We start from the raw sequence: 20,865 nt of genomic DNA on the forward strand, positions 1-20,865 counted from the left end.
TCGAGGGGGCCATCCCTGTTTGGCCCTGGTTCCTGCGCACCCAGCTCCCACCTAAGAGGATCAGGGCGACCGTGCGTCTGCCCAATCTGCCCTCCTAGCAGCAGCGACCAAACCCAGGCCGAGAAGGATGTGTATTCTCAGATGCTTTACAAGTCCTGGTTCAAAAATTCGTCTGTGTCGGAGAGACCACGCTTGGAGGCCGGCATGCGGGCAACCCTGGCAGGATGGGGAAGCTGAGAAGACAGGAGGTCCCTGGAATCGGGCAAACAGGAATCCTGGCCAGGAAAATCAAAGCCTTCCCGTGTGAAATGTTAGGAAGAGGCAGGAGAGGAATGAATATATGAAGTAATATTGTGAAACTGCTGGCATTTAAACTCCTTTAGATTGCTTTGGGGGAGACTTAGAAACTTTCTGTGATTAATGGAAACTTTCTGTGATTAATCTGTGGTGAATGGTAAACTTTGTTTCAGAGCCTCAAAGGTGGTTAACAAATGACAGAAAGATGACATTCAAGGGAGAGGAAATTCATCTACAAAAAGTGAAAAGCAGGAAACAAATCTGGGAAGAGGAAGGCAAAGAGCTGAAGAAACAACCGTCTCTGGGGTGGGGTAAAAAGGACATACGGGAATTTCTGACTCACCCCCAGCAGAGCTATGCTCCAAGGGCCAGAACAGCATTTATCAAAATGTGACATTTATTAAAACACTCCTATTACCCCTCTAATATCTTAGGGGACGGGACAAGCAATAACGAAACCCTTTGGAGTCCACTTCCCAGAGTACGCTGGGGGGAGGGTCGGGCACCAAGGAAGACTGCCCTGTACTCTGGCTGCCTGAGTTCAAAGCCTGCTCTGCAACTTAGCTAGCTGCTGGTACAAGCCTGGTTTGATTTCTTATCTCTCTGCATCAGTTTCACATTTAATGTAGGGATAGTATTATCATGGATATCTTTTCTAGGATTTTGTAAAAATTCAGTAATTTGTATAAAGATTCAGAACACTGGCTCATAAATTAAGCATTCAATGTTATCCCTCTATTATTCATTGATTTGTTTAGGAGCCACTCGTGGCAGTGTTCAGAGCTTACTCCCGGCCCTGCACTTAAGGATCACCACTGGTGGGGCTTGGGGAAGCATATGGGATGCCAGAGATCAAACCTGGGTGAGTCACGTGCAAGGCAAGCACCCTATTTGCTGTACTACCACTCTGGCCCCACCACTTTATTATTTAACAGTAATTAATACCTGAGCATTTTTCTCTTAAATCACTTTCATGTGTCTTAAATTTATCAGAGGAATAAGCGCTAATTTACGTCCAGGGCATAGGAAACATAATGGTCAGGGATTTCATTTACTGGCCATATTTAGACCACCACCACTTGATTTTCCTGTACTGTTCTGGCTTGTACTTAAGAGGCTCTGTTAAACCTCCTATAGAATGATTGTGTATACTCCTTAGAGTTGGGCAAGAGGTTTAGATTCAGGCAGTCCTCGATTTATAAAGAGACCTTTGTATATTTCCAAATGTCTAAGGAAAAAGTCATTTATTATAATTTAGTCTAATAGAAATATACATGCACGGAATTAAGAGAAATAATGACCATAATCTCTATGAAAAGGTTGGCAAACTGTTTGCTATTGTCTGTCAATCCAGATGGACCCTCCGTCACTCCAAACCCTTGCTGTCTTTTTTTTTTTAGTTTATTTTTAATTAGAGAGTCATCGTGAGGGTACAGTTACAGATCCATACATCTTTGTGCTCATGTTTCCCCCATACAAAGTTCGATAACCCATCCCTTCACTAGTGCCCATTCTCCACCACCAGTAAACCCAACATCCCTCCCCCCCTCCCCAGTCCCGTCTCCCCCCACCCCACCCTGCCACTATGGCAGGGAATTCCCCTTTGTTCTCTCTCTCTGTTAGGTGTTGTGGCTTGCAATAAAGGTGTTGAGTGGCCATTGTGTAAACCCTTGCTGTCTTAAAAATGACAGCCATAGGGGGCTGGAGCAATAGCACAGTGGGTAGGGTCTTTGACTTGCATGCGGTCAACCCAGGTTCAATTTCCAGCATCCCATATGGTCCCCTGAGCACCGCCAGAAATAATTCCTGAGTGGAAATCCGAGAGTAAGCCCTGTGCATCGCCGGGTGTGACCCAAAAAGCAAAAAAATAAAAATAAAAATAAAAATGACAGCCACAGAAGTGGACTGTGCTGAGAAGAAAGGGTTCTCACGTCCCTATCTCATCAGGTGTACTGATCAGAGATATATTGAGACACAAGAAATTTGTGTGGTCAGAGACACATAAGAAATACTGTTCATTGCTCAATTATTTTGACAAGCATCCTAGCTGCCAAGCATTGTTTCCTTAGAAAATAACTTTGAGGGGGGGCTGGAGAGATAGTACAGCAGGTAGGAAGCTTGCCTTGCATACAGCTGACACGGGTTTGATCCCAGCAACCCCGATGGTTCCCCAAGCAGCACTAGGAATGATTCCTGAGTGCAGAGTACAACTTTACAGATCGCTGGATGTACCTTTACCTCCCAAAAAAGAAAGAAAACAACTTCTAGGGGGCAAAGTAATAATACTGTGGGTAGGGTTGACGTAGGCAGGTAGATAGGGAAAGGCCCTTGGCAATGAAAATTGAGATTTAACAGGGTCTCTGGGAAGGAGACTCTTAAGACTTGCAGATTCAAGAAAACAAAAGACCCAGAGGAAACCATCAGCAGACCCTGAGGATAATGGACCCCTCCCCGGGAGGTTCCCCAAAGAAGGCCATCACCACTCCCAACCTCCCTGGTAACCTTAGCAACGAACTTTTACCTGGAAAGAAACCCCATGTGGGTGGGGGCAGGCTGAAGAAACCCTATAAAAGACACCTTGAACAAAGGAAGGGTGCGCATATGCTGCCTGAGCCCATGTGCTGCTTGTGCCCATGTGGCGGAGCACATGTGTCACCCGCATCTCCCCCCTTGAGATGTGTACTTTGTGTGTAGAGCTTCCTCCACCCTTGGAGAAGCCCGCGTTCTCCCTCGAGCGTGTTATTCTTACTATTTCTCTCTCCCACTTACCCCTTCCGACCTCCCTCAGAAACCTCTGAATAAAATCTATTTACTTCACTGCTTGTCTATTCCTGAAATTCTTTTCCGCGAGCGAGACAAGAACCCAGTAACCCTGGGTCCCGGGTGGTAGAGGCGGCTGGGGAGAAAGTGACCGTCTTTCTCTACCCCGCTTCACGTAAGTCACCCGTGGGGCCCACCGACATCAGGGTGCTTGTCTTGCAGCAGCCTGTGTTTGAACCCCAGCAATGCATATGGTCCCCCGAAAACCGATTCAGGAGTAAGACCTGAGCACCACTAGATGTGGCCCAAAAGCAAAAGAAAGAAAGACGAAAAGGAAAGGAAAAAAAGAAAGAACTTTCTAAATTGCACTGTAATTTAACTTGTAGGTAAAAAAGCAGAGTCCTGTAGTTTTGTGTGTGAGAAGTATTTTGTATTCAAGGCCTAAGGATATAAATCATTATTTCAACAAGACATTATTTCAACAACATTATTTTTTCTTATTTTTCCCCTCTTTTTTGTATTTTGGATCATACCTGGTAGTACTCAGACCTTACTCCCGGCTCTGTGCTCAGAGATCATTCTCAGTGGTACACAGGGGACCAAATGGAGTGCCCTACCTACTCTCTCTCCAGCCCCAGATTGTTCTTAAACTACTATGTGGCAAGCACTGTTTCAAAACTGGGAGTCGAAAGAAGAGTGGGGAAAAATAAATGATCCGCTTTTCTATGCTTGCTTTGGTTATGACGGTTGGTCTGAACCTTTGGTGAGCAAGACAGACTTTAATCAACTAATCATATAAACTAGAAATTGTGGAGGGGCTTCCTGTGCAAAATGACCTCATCTAGGAAGTCACAGAAGCCTCTGTGACACGGTGACTCTGGCGCTGAGAGCTGATGAGTGAGAAAGACTGGACAGGCTGTGTGAACCATGTTCTCAAGTTTCAGTGCTCTTGATGGTTCTGGCCTCTGAGGCCTCTTCCAGGATTATCTAGTCCCAGAGGAATCAAACAACTCTCCCTCACCCCAACCTGCCTTTCTTATGCAAACAAAGCAAGGAGAATTCGACACCCTTCCCCACCAGCCTCTACCCCCAGGCCCTGATCAGCCCGGGGCAGGTACCTGACACCTCTGGGTAGTCCCCACACCCCAGAATCTGCTCAATGACTCAAACTACCTAATCCTGAACCTCTCTTACCTCACCTGTCCGTTGCCACAGAAACCACCGTGAAGGTTCTGGTGAGGAGGCTGGAGAGAGGACTGTGCGTCTGGTGCTCACCCTGCAGCCCCGAGCCACTTCCTGAGCCCTCAGATGTTTTTCTATATTTTCTCCATAATTTACAAAAATAATGTGGCTATTATTGTCAGTTACTTGACAACCAAAAGAAATACAAAATGGAAAAGGTGACATTACCTTAAGCAATTTATTAGAGAAAAGCAGATGGTCTAAGAGGCCTCTCCGCTGGGTTTCCCAAGCCAACCACCCAGTGGCCAAACTGACAAGTTCAGCCAGTGCTTATTCACGGCAGAAGTTTACAACGCATTATGGACTTTTCACATGACCTCAAAACGTCCAGTAAAGTAGAAAAATTATTTTAACGATTCCTTACATTTTTGAAAAAAAGAAATCTCAGAGGGTTAACCTTACTCTGGTTGTTAAAGGTCATCAGGGGATGGTTGGGGGGATTGTTCAGGGTCATACGGCAGTCAAGAGCAGGATTCCACATGTTTGAGGTATTTTCCTACATCTCTTTTCACGGGAAACCTCTCGAGAGGTGCATTTGTCAACATCATCGCTGGGCAGGGAACCTGGGCAGGGTCTGATGCTAACTGGCCCTGCAATCCACAGCTCACAGGACTTCACTAAAGTCACACTCAGGATTAGCTTACAAGAGTAACCAAATTCATACCAGAAAAAACAAACTCACTAGCAAATTTATAGCACAGTTTCGTTAAATGGGACTGATGGCCAAGATAAGAAAACAACCTAAGAATTCACTAATGAATACTGTCTACCAAAGCTGTATACATACAGTACCAGGAAGAAGGATCTTTTCTGAGAAAGGCATTAAGTATTTGGTCACTGAGTGACTGTCACAGAGTGTGATTACACAGTGTGATTTTACCTAGATGGTAAAACCTAATACACACTTAGGCTATAACCATTTATAATCTATTGGGACTACCACTGCATATATGGCCCTCTGTTGCTCAAAATGTCAATAAATAATGAAAAAATCATTACAATGGAACACTATTCAGCAACAGAAAAGAATTATACCTTGCCATCTGTGACAATGGGAATAAACACAGGTTCAATCAACTAAGTGAATAAGTCAGAGAAAGACAAATACCGTATTATCTCATTTGTAAGTGGAATTTCAGAACTACAACAAAAACAAGGCCACAGAGAATAGGATGGTGAAGTAGGAGAAATGGGTGGCTAAGAAGAATTTGAAAGTCCTCATCAAAGGAAAAATATTCTGTAATTATATATGAAGACAAATAGTAACTAGACTTATAGTGATGATCACTTTGTAATATCTACAAATACAGAATCATTACATTAAAGATCTAATCTTAAACGTCTTAAATCTCAATTATAATTCAATTTTTAACCGACGACTGAAAAAACTATACTGAGCAGACATAGCCAACATATGTTTCATTAGAACCAAGTATTAAAACAAACTGAATTTAGAATAACTTAAATTCCTCCAAATTGCAATATCAAAGTCATAACATTATTAAAAATCATGTTTAACGATGAGTAAAGTTCTTTATATGGCAAATATTTTTTATTTCAGAAGTCAGCGGATCCAAACAATCCTATTCCAAAGAAAACCACACAACTTATTCCCGATCGTGCTTCCCCTAGTCCCCGCAACCTGTTTATATTAAATCAGGTTCACATCCCTAGAGGAGGCAAATCGAGAATTAGCCTGCACCCTTGAGTTCATCTAAATTCATTGTCATAAATGAAACTTGAGCAGGGACCAGAGAGAGAAACACACACACGCCCACCCCCCCCCACCACCACCTTTTGGGCTGGACCAGGTACAGTGCTTGCCCGCCAGAGCCCGGTGGGACCCCAACCGCCGCCTCCCAACCTGCTACCCCCCCACACACAAAAAAAAGTTTAGCAAACGTTTGCTTTGGAAAAGCTGCCCCAGGTCGGCACGGCCCCTAAGCATCCCGGTGCAGCCCTGAAGCCCAAACAGCATCGCCGCCTGGGGCCGAGCACTGTGCCCACGTGGCTGAGTATCCCCGTGACGGCGGCATATCCCGAGAGGTCCCGAACACTGCTTGGGACCGACTCTCCCTCCCACACACACACACCACGGAAGAAATTTCCTGAAAGAGAAAATCCCGAAGAGCGCGTGCGCCGCGGCCTGGGCCTACCTGCCCCATGCGGCCTCGGCCACGCGTGCGGCGCACGGCCCGCGGGGCTCTCGCGCGGCCGGCGGGGAGTTCCCGGCGCGCTGCCCTCGGGCGCCGCGGCCTTCTGTTCTAGGGCTTGGCTTCAGAAAGTCCCCCAGGAGCGGACACTGGAGTTGGGGGGAAGCGCCTGGGTTCCCACTGTGGCTTCGAGGCGTAACCATGGCGGCCAACGCGGGGGCGAACGGCCGGAGACAATGGCCGACGCGGCCTACGGGGGCCGGGAAGGGCCGAGCCCGAGCGCGTCGCGCGGAGTCACGCGTGATCTCGCCGCTCGCCCCCCCACCCCCGCCCCAGCAGGCTCGGGAAGGGTCAGGGCCGCCGCGGGGCCTTTTCTCTCCAGACCCTGGAGGACTCGCAGCCCAGGGGCCCGGCTGAGCACCGGGCATGATGGAAGGTAAACGAGTTCAAGATGTTGTAGCGCGTTTGGGGGGTTCGGGGGCCACGTTGGTGGCGTTGACTCGTGGCCCCGTGCGCGGGGGTCACTCTTGACAATGCCTGAAGCCGCGCACTATCTCGTTGGACCCCGTGGGCTGCGTTTGAAAGATGCGGCTTAATGTTACCGCACACTTCCGTTTCCGTCTCGTGTTTCTCACTGCCCTGTTCCAACGTTTCCATTTCTAGGCATTATTTTCTTTGCAGCTTTACCCTTTTCTTCAGATCTTGCTGGTCTCCATCTCCCCATATATTATTCGATGATTCCAGCCTTCCACCTAGTTCTGCCCATTTTTTCTTTTCCAAATCATCCCAGCCACTTTACCAAATTAATTTCCCCAACAGAATATTACCATAATAAAAACACTCCATAATTCTCCTTTGCCTAAAATATTAAACCTAAACATGAGTTAGTCCTCAAGCCTTCCGTCATCTAGTTCTAATTCCAAACCAGCTTTCTCATCTTACCCAGTTCCCACTCAGCTTCCGTATTTTCCACCTTCTGGGGCCCCTTGACACGGGCAGTGCAGATCAACTACCGGAGCAACTTGGAGACAGAAAAGTGAGAAGATGCCCTGGCTTGCTCTAATGTGCTGTGTCCTCTTTCTTTTGTTTTTGGGCCCCTCCTGACTGTACTCAGGGTCAGCCACATGCAAGACAAATGCCTTAACCCCGGTAGTATCTCTCCTAGCCCCTCTTGAGTCACTTCGGACCCATCATAGTTATAATAAAATGCTGGATATTATCTCTTATGGATGTTCACTGTATCACTGTCATCCCGTTACTCATCAATTTGCTCGAGCGGGCACCAGTAACTTCTCCATAAAAGAATTTTTTCTAGCTACATTTTGATCTGGTAATAAAGAGCCTTAAGGAGATTTAAAGACTTTAGGCAGATGCGAAGCAGCAGAATCATGATTGTTAGCATTATGTAGTACTTACTGAATGTTAGGCACTACTTATTTATTTTTGTTAAATGTTACTTTATTTTTATAAAGTATTTCACAATATTTGATTATATTTAATATTCAAACACCTGTCCTATTACATATTTAATATTCAAACACCTTCCCACCACCATATTTTGGATGTTTCCATCCCGAACCCTAACCCCTGCCCCAAAGCAGAACCGAAATAATTTATTTTGTATTGTTTGTTATGAATAAACTGCTGAAAATGCCCCAAAAAACTTTGCTTAGAGGAGAGTGTGCGAAGATTGTTGTATTTCACCCGGGGGCCATTAAGCTCTTCTATAAGAGATTACTAATATGTTGTTAAGGGTTGAGCCTTGTGTGCTCTATGTAAAAATAATTTCCCTCTAAGATTGGTTGCCTTCTACTTTAAACACTGTCCAGTGTGGTACACTCTTGGTATATTGGTGGTGTAAAGTATGAGGCGCCAGGAATAAGTTCGCTTGTGGGTGAGGCCTGTCCAGGCGTGCGGAGAGCGGCTGTGAGCAAGGCGAAGGTTGAGTTCTGGAGGTTTCCGGCTGCCGGGGCTGGGATTTTTGGGGCGGGGAGGAGAGTTAGGCACTGTTTATTCTTAACTTTTTACTTCAGTCTTGCTAAGCAGAGGGTTAAGAGGTAGCTTCCCAGCAGTCCTAAAGAAGAGTCAGTCTCAATACTTAATGTACATAATCCAAGGGAGGACCCACAAAAGATCTCTGAGGTCTCAGCATTTAGAAGACTAAAGATGTATTATTAGGGGCTGGAGTAATAGCACAGCGGGTAGGGCGTTTGCCTTGTCCCCGGCCGACCAGGGTTTGATTCCCAGCATCCCATATGGTCCCCTGAGCACCGCCAGGAGTAATTCCTGAGTGCATGAGCCAGGAGTAACCCCTGTGCATCGCCGGGTGTGACCCAAAAAGCAAAAAAAAATAAAAAAATAAAGATGTATTATTAAACTGAACACTCCTTGTTTAGCTTATAACAAGAGTTCAGGCCTCCATTGGACTATGCAGCAGGTGGACTTCAAAGTGATTTCAGATAATTTCTAACTTTAAGGTCATTTATGGAAAAAACACTCGAATGAATCAGAGAAGCGGGGCTGGAGAGATAGTACAGTGAGGAGGGTGCTTGCCTTGCATGTGGCCAACCCGGGTTCGATCCCACCAGGAGTGATCCCTGAGCAAAAGGCCAGGAGTAAGTCCTGAACTCTGCTAGGTGTGACCCCAAAACCAAAAACCAAACAAAAAGAACCAGAGGACAAAGTAAGACTATAATGTATAATTATAAAATATAATGCAGAACAATAATGCAAATACTGCAAAAAGACTTCTATGAAAATATCAAGAGGAAGCAGAACTTGAACAGGGCCTTTTTTAGAAAGTGTGGATAGGATTTCTGGAGAAACAAGAAAGAGTAGAGTATGTAAAAGGGTGCAGTGGATAATTTGAAAAGAAGTCAAGTATGAGAAGGGTATAGTAGAGTCAAAGATAGAACTGCCTGGGGCTGGAGAGATAGCACAGCGGGGAGGGCGTTTGCCTTGCACACGGCCGACCCAGGTTTGATTCCCAGAATCCCATATGGTCCCCTGAGCACGACCAGGGGTAATTCCTGAGTGCAGAGCCAGGAGTGACCCCTGAGCATTGCTGGGTGTGACCCAAAAAGCAAAAAAAAAAAAAAAAAAAGATAGAACTGCCTACCTGCATTGTGGAATCATGGAAAATAGGTAAATATAGCTGACCTTTGGAAAAAATAGTAGTTTGAACTTCATACAAAACACCTCTCATTCCTCTTGCCCTTCTTGGATTTTCTTGTAAACAGAAGACAAATGTGCTTATCATTACCCAATTGATAAATACAGTGAAGTACTCTGAGTGTATTTTTTCCTCTTTATTTTCTTCATAAAACTTTTTATATATGTTATATGGGTTGGAGCTATAGCACAACAGGTAGTGCTTTGTCTTGCACAAGGCCGACCCGGGTTCGATTCTTTTGGCGTATTCAATATGCCAAAAACAGTAACAAGAAGTCTCACGATGGAGACGTTACTGGTGCCTGCTCGAGCAAATTGATGAGCAACGGGATGACAGTGATACAGTGATATGTTTTATGTGTGTACAAGTATGAGTGAATCAACTGTTTATGTTATTTGTGAGGATTCTGGTTAACATCAATACTTATTATTGATTTAATTCTGGTTAACAGCATTAATACTTAAGTTTGAGGGAAAGTCAGAAGTTACATATGGACTTTGAGCATCGTGGTGGTTGCCAGCTGTATTCCATGCTTCATTCAGGGGCAACTGTAGGTCCAATTGTAGAAGACTTTGAAGGAAAAGTAGCTTGAACCTTTTCTTTATTTTCTTTTCAGTTTTTTGGGACATACCCGGTGGTGCTCTGCGCTCAGGGTGCACACTCCCGGTGGGTTTGGGGGATATTCTGGAGTGCCGAGGATCAAGCCCAGGCCAGCTGCATGCAGGGTAAGTGCCCTGCCTGCTGTACTATCTCTCTTGCCCGAGCTTGAACTTTTTTTTTTTCCGAGCTTGAACTTTTTGCTGGGGACAATGAGCAACTGGGACAGTTTTATTTATTTATTATTATTATTATTATTATTATTATTATTATTATTATTATTATTATTACCTTGCTTTTTGGGTCACACCTGGCGATGCACAGGCGTCACTCCTGGCTCTGCACTCAGGAATTATCCCTGGCGGTGCTCAGGGGATCATATGGGATGCTGGGAATTAAATCCAGGTCGGCCGTGTGCAAGCCCTACCCTCTGTGGTATCGCTCCAGCCCCTGCTTTATTTATTTTTTATTATTATTATTTTTAATATAGTGGGGAGGGCGTTTGCCTTGCACGTGGCCAGCGTGAGTTCGATTCCTCTGCCCCTCTCGGAGAACCTGGCAAGCTACCGAGAGTATCTCGCCCCCACGGCAAAGCCTGGCAAACTACCCGTGGCATATTTGATATGCCAAAAACAGTAACGACAAGTCTCACAGTGGAGACATTACTCGTGCCTGCTCGAGCAAATCAATGTACAACGGGAGGACAGTGCTACTTAGCTACTTAGTGGTAATTTAGCCAGCTATAGAAAGAAAAAAATAAAGTTAGAAATGTTGTTTACTCTTGTAATTTAGGCCTAATCTATGATGATTTAGCAGTAAGACTAGAGACAAAGAAATCAAGGATTAAACCATTGGATTAAGATAAAGTCTAGCAATTAGATTAAAGCCTAGCAATTGAATTACAAGAGATCAAGAGAAATTCGAAAGCAATAGGGCATTTGATGTACTTTGTGATGTTTTATTGGGTTATTAAGGTCTAATAACCTCACGTGTTATTGCCCAATAAAGTGAGATACGTTAGCTCTCCTCTGGCCCTTTGTTGCAGAGCTAATAGTTGTCAATCAAAGAAGTGTTGTTGGAAGGTGGAAGAGTATATACTAGCACAGAATCATGCATGCCTTTCATGTGGAGGGTCCCTAGCACCATATGCACACACACCAAAAATCTGACCAAAGTTCCAATTCTGCAGATTTTAAATATGAACAGGACTGAGAAATAGGCACTGAGTTTGTCCTTGTAAGATTGGCATTATTGGGCTGGAGAGATAGTAAAGCAGGTGAAGGCACTTGCCTTGCACGCATTTACCTATATCTAATCCCTGGCATTATATAGAGTCCCCCCAGCCCTTCCAGGAGTGATTTCTGAGCATAGCTGGGTGTGACCCAAACCCTCCCTTCCCCACCCCCCCAAAAAAAGAGAAAAGAAAGATTGGCATTATAGGATTGCTACAGTAAAAGTCAGCAGATATATGCTTCATGAAATCTGTAATAAAAGAAAGAATTTTAATAGGCAAAATTTGCCATTGTTCAAGCTATTGGAAAAACTAAATGTAATATATTTTAAGTCATTCTCAGTAAGAATGAGATAACATCACACAGGATTTCTGGGCTGGAGTGGTAGTACAGAGGGTAGGATGTTTGCCTTGCATGCAGCCGACCTGGGTTTGATCCCCAGCATCCCATATGGTTCCCTAAAATAATGAAGAAGAAAGGGCTGGAGAAATAGCTCAACAGGCTGATCACATACTTTGTATGCAGCAGGCCCTGGTTCAGTCCCCAATAACACATGGTCCCCTGAGCACCATAGGTGTGGCCCGAAAAACAAATACCGCCACCCCCCCTAAATATGAAGGAGAGGAGGTAATAGAGAGTAAAATGAGCTATTCATTTTCTGAAGCCATTAGTCATAGATTGAGAGGAAGGAGCAGGAGAATGAGATACTCTCCGGGGTGGAAGGAGAAGCAAATGTAAGGTCATTCTGTCTAGGTTACATGCGGCCATCTTGTCATTAAGAGAACAGAATTTCAAAAATGCTAACTGACCCCACTGTGCCCCACCCAGTCTTCTCCAAGTTAGATATTTCAGTTTACTTTTTTTTTTGGGGGGGAGGGTGTGTGTTTGGGGGAAGTTTGGGCCACACTCAGCTATACTCAGGTTGGCAACTGAAAAAAACATGGCAGGTGACACTGTTTCACTCCCATAGGCTGGTGCCTCCCTGATCGTGGCACTCACTTTTCCGGAAATCCATTCCCACACTCTCAAATGGCACCCCTGGTTCCTGCCTGTCTTTCCTCACAAAGCTTCTGTGAACACTACAGGTTAATTAAAAAAATTGTGATAGTAGGGGCTAAAGAGGTCGTCCAGCAGGTCAGGTGCTTGCCTTGCATGCGGCTGACCTGGGTTTGAATTTTTTTTTTGTTTTTGGTCACACCAGGGGTTACTCCTGGCTCTGCACTCAGGAAATTATCCCTGGCAGTGCTCAGGGGACCATATGGATGCTAGAAATCGAACCCGGGTGTGCTATTGCTCCAGCCCCGGGGTTTGAATTTTTGACACCCAGTATGGTCCTCAGAGCCCACCAGGAATGATCCCTGAGCACAGAAGGAAACCCTTAGCAAATGGGAGCTGCGATCATGGGCATTTAAGGAAAGAAGCTCTCGGGTGACTGGTTGTGAGGTGTCCTTCAGGAACTGCTCTGGGCTGGTGCATTCCTTTTCTCTTCTTAGGACGCAAATGAGAGTGTGCAGGAAGAGCAGGGCTTTCGGATTCACCCATGTAGTAGCTCCTAGCCGTTCTTCATTCCCTTCTATGGCAATGCTCCATTGTTTGTGTATGCTGCATCCACTTATTCGTTCCTTTCCTATTAGGAGCAAATTATTTCAACCTGTTCTCTGTTGTGAACCCTGCTGCTTTCGGTTATCAGTATCTGAATCACTGTTTCCAGTGCTTTTGATAATGGAGTAAAATTACTGTATCTGGTGGTAATTTTTCCTATTATTTGAGGAACCCCCAAACTGTTTCTCGCATTGGTAGAATCATTTTGCAGTCTAGCCCAAAATGATGAAGTTTCCAGTTTCTCTCATCTTTGCTAACACTTGTTTCCTGTTGAGTTTTTTGCTAGTTTTGGGAGTGGGGGTGTGTGTTTGTGTGTGTATGTATGTGCGCGCACATACATATGTTATAGCCATCCTAGTGTGTATTAAGTGGTATCTTGTTGCATTTTTATTTGAGTTCTCATAATGGGTAGTGATGCAAAGCATCTTGTTATATATGTTCTTTGGAAATTTCTATTCAAATTCTTTGCCCATTTTTGAATTGTGGGGGAGGTTGAGCTGGAAGAGTTTTTATATATTCTAATTGTTAATCCTTAGATGTATGATTTGCAAATATTTTCTCCCACTCTGCGGGTTGTTATTTCTTAAAGTTCTCTTGATTCACAAAAGCTTTTACTTTGATCATGTTAATTTTAATTGCTGATGCTTTACGGTGTCAGGCTTACAGCCAGTAGCCAGTCCCCATTTGGTCCCACTCACCATGTGTGTCCCAGCGCGTCCTCTGGCCTTCATGGTTCCGTGAGCATGTGTGGTTGAGAATCACTGGGACAGTTCCTTAGGGTGCCTGAACCTACTTGGGACATACCCACAGCTACACATGCACACAAAATGCAGCTGTTGGCTAAGAAGTTGGTAAACCACTTGGTAAACCATTGGTAAACCACCGCCTCTGTGACGCCTGCGGATAAAACCCTACTGCAATTCAGAAATTGTCTTTAGTGCTGGAGAGATAGTACAGCGGGCGGGGCATTTGCCTCACACTGGCTGAGCCAAATTTGACCCCTAGCACCACACAGGGCCCCTGAGCACAAAACCAAATGTATTTCATTTCATTTCATTTTAATTATAGTGTCAATTTATATGTTAATTTTGCATGTCACATGTTGCAAATTACATAATTAAATTTAAATGTGCAGCTCCACGTGGTCGAAGCTACTGGGTTGGAACACACATGTTAAGTGTAGTGGCTGAAGTCACACGCCGACTTTTCCCCCTGAGTGCTCCCATCTCAAGACGAATTTCTCGTGGGAAGAGCCTACGAGAAGAGAAAATGCCCAAGAACAGGTGAGTTGGATTTCCTTCTCATTTTTGAAAATGTTATCTTACATTTTCTCTCTTCATCCTGGTGTTTTATGTCCCAAGAAAATTCAGTTCAGTCATCTGAACCCAGACACTTTCTCTGGCAGGACAAAACCTCTTTGTGGCTTTGTGAAGTCTGTGTTTCATCACCTTTTGCCGCCTTCCCTTCCCATTGTTTTTCTTTTATTCAGTAAGTAGTCATCACCGTTTGCGGCCCAAACAGGCATTGTCTGCAATCCGCAGCCCTTTTCAAGTTTATGACCTAATCAGGGACTTAAGGGGAAATTCAAAGAAACACAATTTCTAGTGTGAAAGGGAACACACCCTGTGGATCTCCAGAGGTAGCTGGGGTGGGTCTCAAGTGGGAGGGTATATATTTGGCATATGTGAGGCCCCAGGTTTGATCCCTAGCACTTCCTAACCCCCCAGCACAACCTGGATTGGCCTCTGGGCCGCCACCTTTCCCCTCAAAAGATAAATAATAAATAAATGTTCAGAAACATAAAGAGTCTGATTGGGAAGACTGCATGAAATGGATAGAATTTTGGTGGGAACTAAAATATGAACACAGAGCCAGGAGTAAGCCCTGAGCACAGTTAGGTGAGCCTCCCACACACGAAAAAAAAAAAAAAGAAGGTGGGGAGAATACCCACCCAAAGCTCAGGATCACTCCCCTTGGTGTGCAGGGGACCCTGTGCCATGCTGGGAATTGAGCTCCCAAAAGTCACATTACAAAGCAAGCGACCGACCCACTGTACTATCTCTCCTAGTCAGAAATAAATTTAAAAATTTTTAAATTTTTTTAAAAAAAGATTGCTTTTTGAGAGGCTGTGAGGTGAAGATAGGACCACCCAGGCGGCCCGGGAGGGTAACGTTCTCAGGGCATACTCGAGATGGCATCGTTCTCCCAGACTCCGGACACTCCTGGATATATAAGACACGAGTGGCCTGTTTCTGGGCCGGGTCTCTGGGCCCTTCCCTGCCCGAGGGGGAGGAAACACCAAGTCCAGATCACCCTCGCCTCGCCCGGCCAGACCTGGGGACAAGCAACGATTTCCCCGCAGTCGCCGTCGGGGGCGTGGCTCCCCGGGAGGGGGCGGTGGTAGGTTGGGGGACTGCAGTGCGACCCCCAGCTCTGCTGCGTTGAAATTCCGCATCCCCAGGGCTCCAGCGCGGCTGTCCAGGGGCTCCCCAAAGCCCCCCTCCTTCCGCCCAGCTTCGCTCTGTGCCCAGGTGGAGGAAGGGCGCGTCTTGATTGGTTTGCTATTTTTTTGTTTGGTCAAGTCGGCCCTTCACCCAAAGGATTCTCGAAATTGTGCTCAACGTGGAATAAATTGGCCAAATAAATTCGGTTGGCTCAGTTTTTCTAGGGAAATCATCCTTTGAAATCACCGTGGGAATTTAAAACAAAAAAAAAACACATCTCTTTCACCCAGCTGTAGATTTGGGCGGGGGTTCGGGAAACAAACAAGATTCTTAACAGGATCCCCCTGCAGTGACCAGTGTGGGCTTGACTGAGCCCGGGCAGGCTCCCGCCCTCTTCCTCCCCGCCCTCTGAGCCCTCAGCCGCTCCTGGGCGGGAATGATTTCCAGCTGGGACTTTTCCTTTTGACCAGTTGAAAATCAGAGACCTGGAAGAGCTTCTCTCCCGGGAAAGGCAGGGTAAGAATTGGGGCTAGACAAAGGAAATAGCATTAGCCAGCCAAAAGGGATTTTGAGCCTCTAGTAGGAACTTGGTGACACCTAGGGACAGCGAGCAGAGTGGCGCAGCGGAAGCGTGCTGGGCCCATAACCCAGAGGTCGATGGATCGAAACCATCCTCTGCTATAATTTGTTTTTCACTCGCTTCCTGCTATAACAATAAAGTTAATTGCTTTAAAAACTAAACCAATTCCAGATCTTCACTAAACCAATTCCAGATCTTCTGCTTTGAACTCAGAAAATCCACCTGAGAATCCTTCTCTAATTCAGGGTTTTCTTTCCATTTTTTCCCCCCATCACTTGCTATACAATTTCAAAGCTCATCTATCTGCTGAACTGCAAAACTCCTATCCCTGTTGACTAGCAAAAGAGGAGAAAATCCTCCTTCAGTTGGACTGGTCTTATATGTCTCTTTCCTGGGAAAGAAGGTGACAAGTTCTACATCTACTCCTGTTATATCTTCCAGCAAATGGATTTTCAAATACATTATGTACTTTTGGTGTTTTAGTTGATTGCTTGCTCGTAGAACATGCAAAATAAACTCAAAATTGTTACTGCCACATAATTTTAGTTCTGTAAAACAAAGACAATTTAAAAACTATATTTTTAACTATACAGTACAAACAAGTATAATAGACTGATAAGATTAAGAGCTGGAGCAGTAGTACAGAGGGTAGGGCATTTTCCTTGCATATGACTGATTTGATTTGATCCCCAGCATCCTGTATGGTCCCGTGAGCACCCCCAGGAGTTATTCCTGACTCTTGAGCAAGCTGGGTGTGGTCCAAAACCTTAAAATAATTGGTAAGATTAAGACTTTAAGCACACATTATATTGGCATAGAATTCTATGAATACACAAATTCAAGAAGAGGATCAATACAGAATTCCCACTGTATAGAAGGCACGCTTTTCTGCTCTTAAAAGGCATGTTGACAGATTTTTATGACAATGATTTCAGTTTATTTGATATAATAAATATGATGGCACTCTTTCAAACATATCTAAACATTTACACTGTGCTATTTATTGCAGTCTTGGTAAGTACCTGAAAAAAATACATAGTTAGGGATCCAATAGAAAAGTATACCCAGGGGTCTCAAGTTGAAAAAATTTCTGTAGAAGGTAAAGACAGTCTAAAATTAGTGAAGTTAAGAGACTGAAGACAGACATACCAGACATTCCCTTCGTTGTGAGTCATATTTTTCTTTCAGTAAATATTTTGCCAAAAACAAAGTTTTGACTGCTGCTCACAGCTGATTGCGTTCCACTTCCCCTGCTTGGTCTTTGTTTTATTTTGCTTTGCTTTGTTTCCCTGGTGAAGGTGGTGGGGGTAGTTCGGGTTTTGAGGCTGCACGTGGCAGGGCTTAAGGCTTACTCCTGGCTTTTGGGGCCTCACCTGCTGATGCTCAAGGTTTACTCCTGACTGCACTCAAGGATCACTCCTGGTGGGGCTCCAGGGACCTTATGGTGCTGGGAATTGCCCCGAGGTGGGCCATGTGCCAGGCCAAAGCCCTCCCCACAGTACAGTCTCTCCAGCCTCCCTGCTTGGTCTGTGTCATCCTTACTCGTCATCAGAAAGGCTGATGGGCCCGACCCAGGTTTGATTCCCAGCATCCCATATGGTCCCCCGAGCACCGCCAGGAGTGATTCCTGAGTAATTGAGCCAGGAGTAACCCCTGTGCATCGCCAGGTGTGACCCAAAAAAGCAAAAAAAAAAAAAAAAAAAAAAAAAAGGCTGATGGCCAGTGACAAGACAGATCCATATTGAGTTCATAGCTTTTACTGAAGGTAATCACTGGGTCTTGCCTTTGACAAATCAACAAGGATTGTGTTGATGCTAGTTACATTCCTTTATGTAGATTAGCAAGTCCTTTTCGACTTGCACAAACAGAACAAACAACAGACCACCGATGAATGCCATTAACACTCAGAATGTGTGACTCGCTTTGATTTCACAGTTCCTAAAACAAAGCAACTAAAACCGTTTCTCAGTTGCTAAAGCCTGCACAGATCTGCGGGTAAAGGATTAGATGTCGCTGGAGTGCCACGAGGCCTGATCCAGGGGTGGTAGTATCACTCCCTTGGGATACAGTCTTCCTTTCCCACTGTACATGAAGGGAAATGCTCAGGGAACCGGACACAAACACCTCATTCACACCTGAATGTGAGATACACAGGAAATTCTGAGACCTTTGGGGCTTCTCTGGCCAGGGTATTTTGCATGTGGGAGGGACAGGCCAGAGGCAGACTCTAGTGCCTACTTTCTAGGTGACACTCAGGTACCACCCCTTGCTATTTGTGCTTGGTTCTCTGCCAACATCTAGTAGCAGAGCTGGTATTTTGTAACCAATAAAAGAAACATTGTTTCTGTACCACACAGGCTCCCTCTTCAGGCGACTCCCTGCAGCTTGGGAGATCAGGGCGAGGGGGATGGGACCCAGCGGCCACCGTGTGCTCCAGCCCTTTGAGCGGTCTCAGCCTAAGTAACCCATCTGACTTTACAGGGACTCAGGTGCTTGGGCTTGAGAAGCACATGGCAGGTGGTGCCACAGGAAGAGGGACATCCTGCTGCAGCCAAGACTCACGATGACCGGAGCCCTCGCAGGTTCCTTGATTGCAGTGTCCCGAGAGCCCCAGAGGTGGGGTTCCTGAGCTAAGACTTACCACACTTGTGAGAGAACACGCCTGTTGCTCTAAACCACTGAATTTCGAGTCAACCGTCCGTTACAGCAATAGCCAAGGCATATGAACCTCAAATGGAATGAACGACTTGAGGCTCCCCCAGCGCCTCAGGAAGTCTAGATCCAGAGTGTCAGGACACCAGAGAGGCCTGTTGTGGCTTTGACTTTCTGGCCTTGGGATATTTCCCACTTCTTTCACTCCAGTGAGTCCTAAGTGACTAGACTTCATTTTTTTCCCTGCAGTTCACTGTGGGTTTTAGATATTCTTGATCCAAGCATTTTCCACTGGGAATTGTGCTGATATGGGACTGAGGGGGTGGCCCCATTCTGAGCTGATCCTAGTGACTTCACTTTCTCCTGGTTTAAAACTACTGAAATTCAAACCTAATTTTGCCTCTATGAATAAATGCTCCAGCAGCAAATGCATCTGGCTACAGATTCTCTCTGTATCCTCATTACTTTTCCGAGGGTTTTTGTTCTTGTTCTTGTTTGTTTACAAGCCCCTTTGGTCTCTTTAATGTTTTTACCATATCTCTCTCTTCTAAGGTAACTTACCATAATTCTCATTTCTCCCATCAAAGCTTAGTTTTTCTTATCTGAAATTGAATTCGGGCTGGAGAGAGTGTAGGGGCTAAGGCACTGTGCCTTGCACTCAGCCAGCCCTGCCTTGATCCCTAACACTGCACATCAGGAGAACACCCCCAAAATATGCAGATAAACTGATGTCAATGGAACCATTATCTGTGCACTTTTGTGTATATCTTATTCAGTGTATGTGATTAAATGTGACATCTCTTCGTTTCTAAAGCAGTAGAATATTCCAGTGTATGTGTATTCTGTGATTGTCTAGTCCACTGTTCAGAGACATTCATATTGTTGCCAATCTGAGACTTTTACAAGTAAATGATTAAAAACTAGTATTGTCTGCTCTATATATGAAAATGGGACTATTGGTTCAATGGGTATGTAAGAGTCCAACATTATAAGATATATAGCACTGTAGCACTGTTGTCCTATTGTTCATTGATTTGCTCGAGCGGGCACCAGTAACATCTCCGTTGTGAGACTTGCTGTTCCTGTTTTTGGCATATTGAATACGCCACAGGTAGCTTGCCAGGCTCTGCCGTGCAGGCGGGATACTCTCGGTAGCTTGCCAGGCTCTCTGAGAGGGATGGAGGAATCGAACGCGGGTCAGCTGCGTGCAAGGCAAATGCCCTACCCGCTGTGCTATCTCTGTCACTGATATATAGATATAGATATGTGTAATGTATATTTGGGGAAGGCTGGGGCCCACCAACTGTGCTCATGGGCAACTCCTGGTGGGAGGGGTGTTACAGGGAGTCAAAGGTTTGACCCAAGTCCACTGTGTACAGGGAAGCATCTTACCCACTGTAGTCTCTCTCCCACTCCTAGATACTTTTTGTTGGTGGTGTTTTGTTTCGGGGCCACATCGGCAATATTCAGGGCTTACTTTTGCGTCTGCACTCAGGGATCACCCTTAGCAGTTGTAGGGGGACCATCTGGAGTGTCGGGATTGGCCAGGTTGCCCCCATGCAAGGCAAGCACCCTACCCGCTGTCCCATCACTCCAGCCCACTTTTAAAAAGAATTTTGACAGACTTCTAAAGTGGTTTTAATGATTATCGCACTTTTTTATTCAACATTCTGCTAGGTGGTTAGTAGTAATTCAGTGTGTTTTAACTTGTATTTGCTTTTTGAATAGGAAGCTTTGGTCATTTGTTGTTCCCTTACCTTTATTTTAATTTTATACAAAAATTTGATGTCTCAAAAGGGAAGTCTGTGTTAAATGCGAAGGTAACCCCTAAACAGTCCTCATTTCTGGAAAACAACTGTAAGCCCATTAGGGTTTCATTTTCTGAATAAAGTTACTTTAAGTTTATCCACATATTTCTGATATTAAAAAGGGAGTAAACCCATTTTGAGCAATTAAAAACTAAGGAAATATATTGTTTATCTGATTTATCAAATAAGATTCACAGTTTATTCAGAAGAATGTCTTATAAAAAAAAGATACTATTTTCTACGTTTATTCCCTTAAAGAAAGAAAGCAGGGTTGGTTTTTTTTTTTTTTTTTTTTATGCCTGGGGGTTAGTCCTGGTTCTGCACTC

General features: G+C 45.0%; 1 non-coding gene across 1 annotated transcript; it reads left to right on the forward strand.

The window, feature by feature from the left end:
- The first annotated feature begins 16,108 nt into the window (after positions 1 to 16,108).
- TRNAM-CAU (transfer RNA methionine (anticodon CAU)) lies at positions 16,109 to 16,180 on the forward strand. The gene has a single exon. It is a non-coding gene; the product is annotated as a tRNA-Met (tRNA).
- Positions 16,181 to 20,865: the final 4,685 nt, after the last annotated feature.

Source organism: Sorex araneus, chromosome 2 (assembly GCF_027595985.1).
Source record: "Sorex araneus isolate mSorAra2 chromosome 2, mSorAra2.pri, whole genome shotgun sequence".
In the NCBI taxonomy this organism is placed as follows: domain Eukaryota; kingdom Metazoa; phylum Chordata; class Mammalia; order Eulipotyphla; family Soricidae; genus Sorex; species Sorex araneus.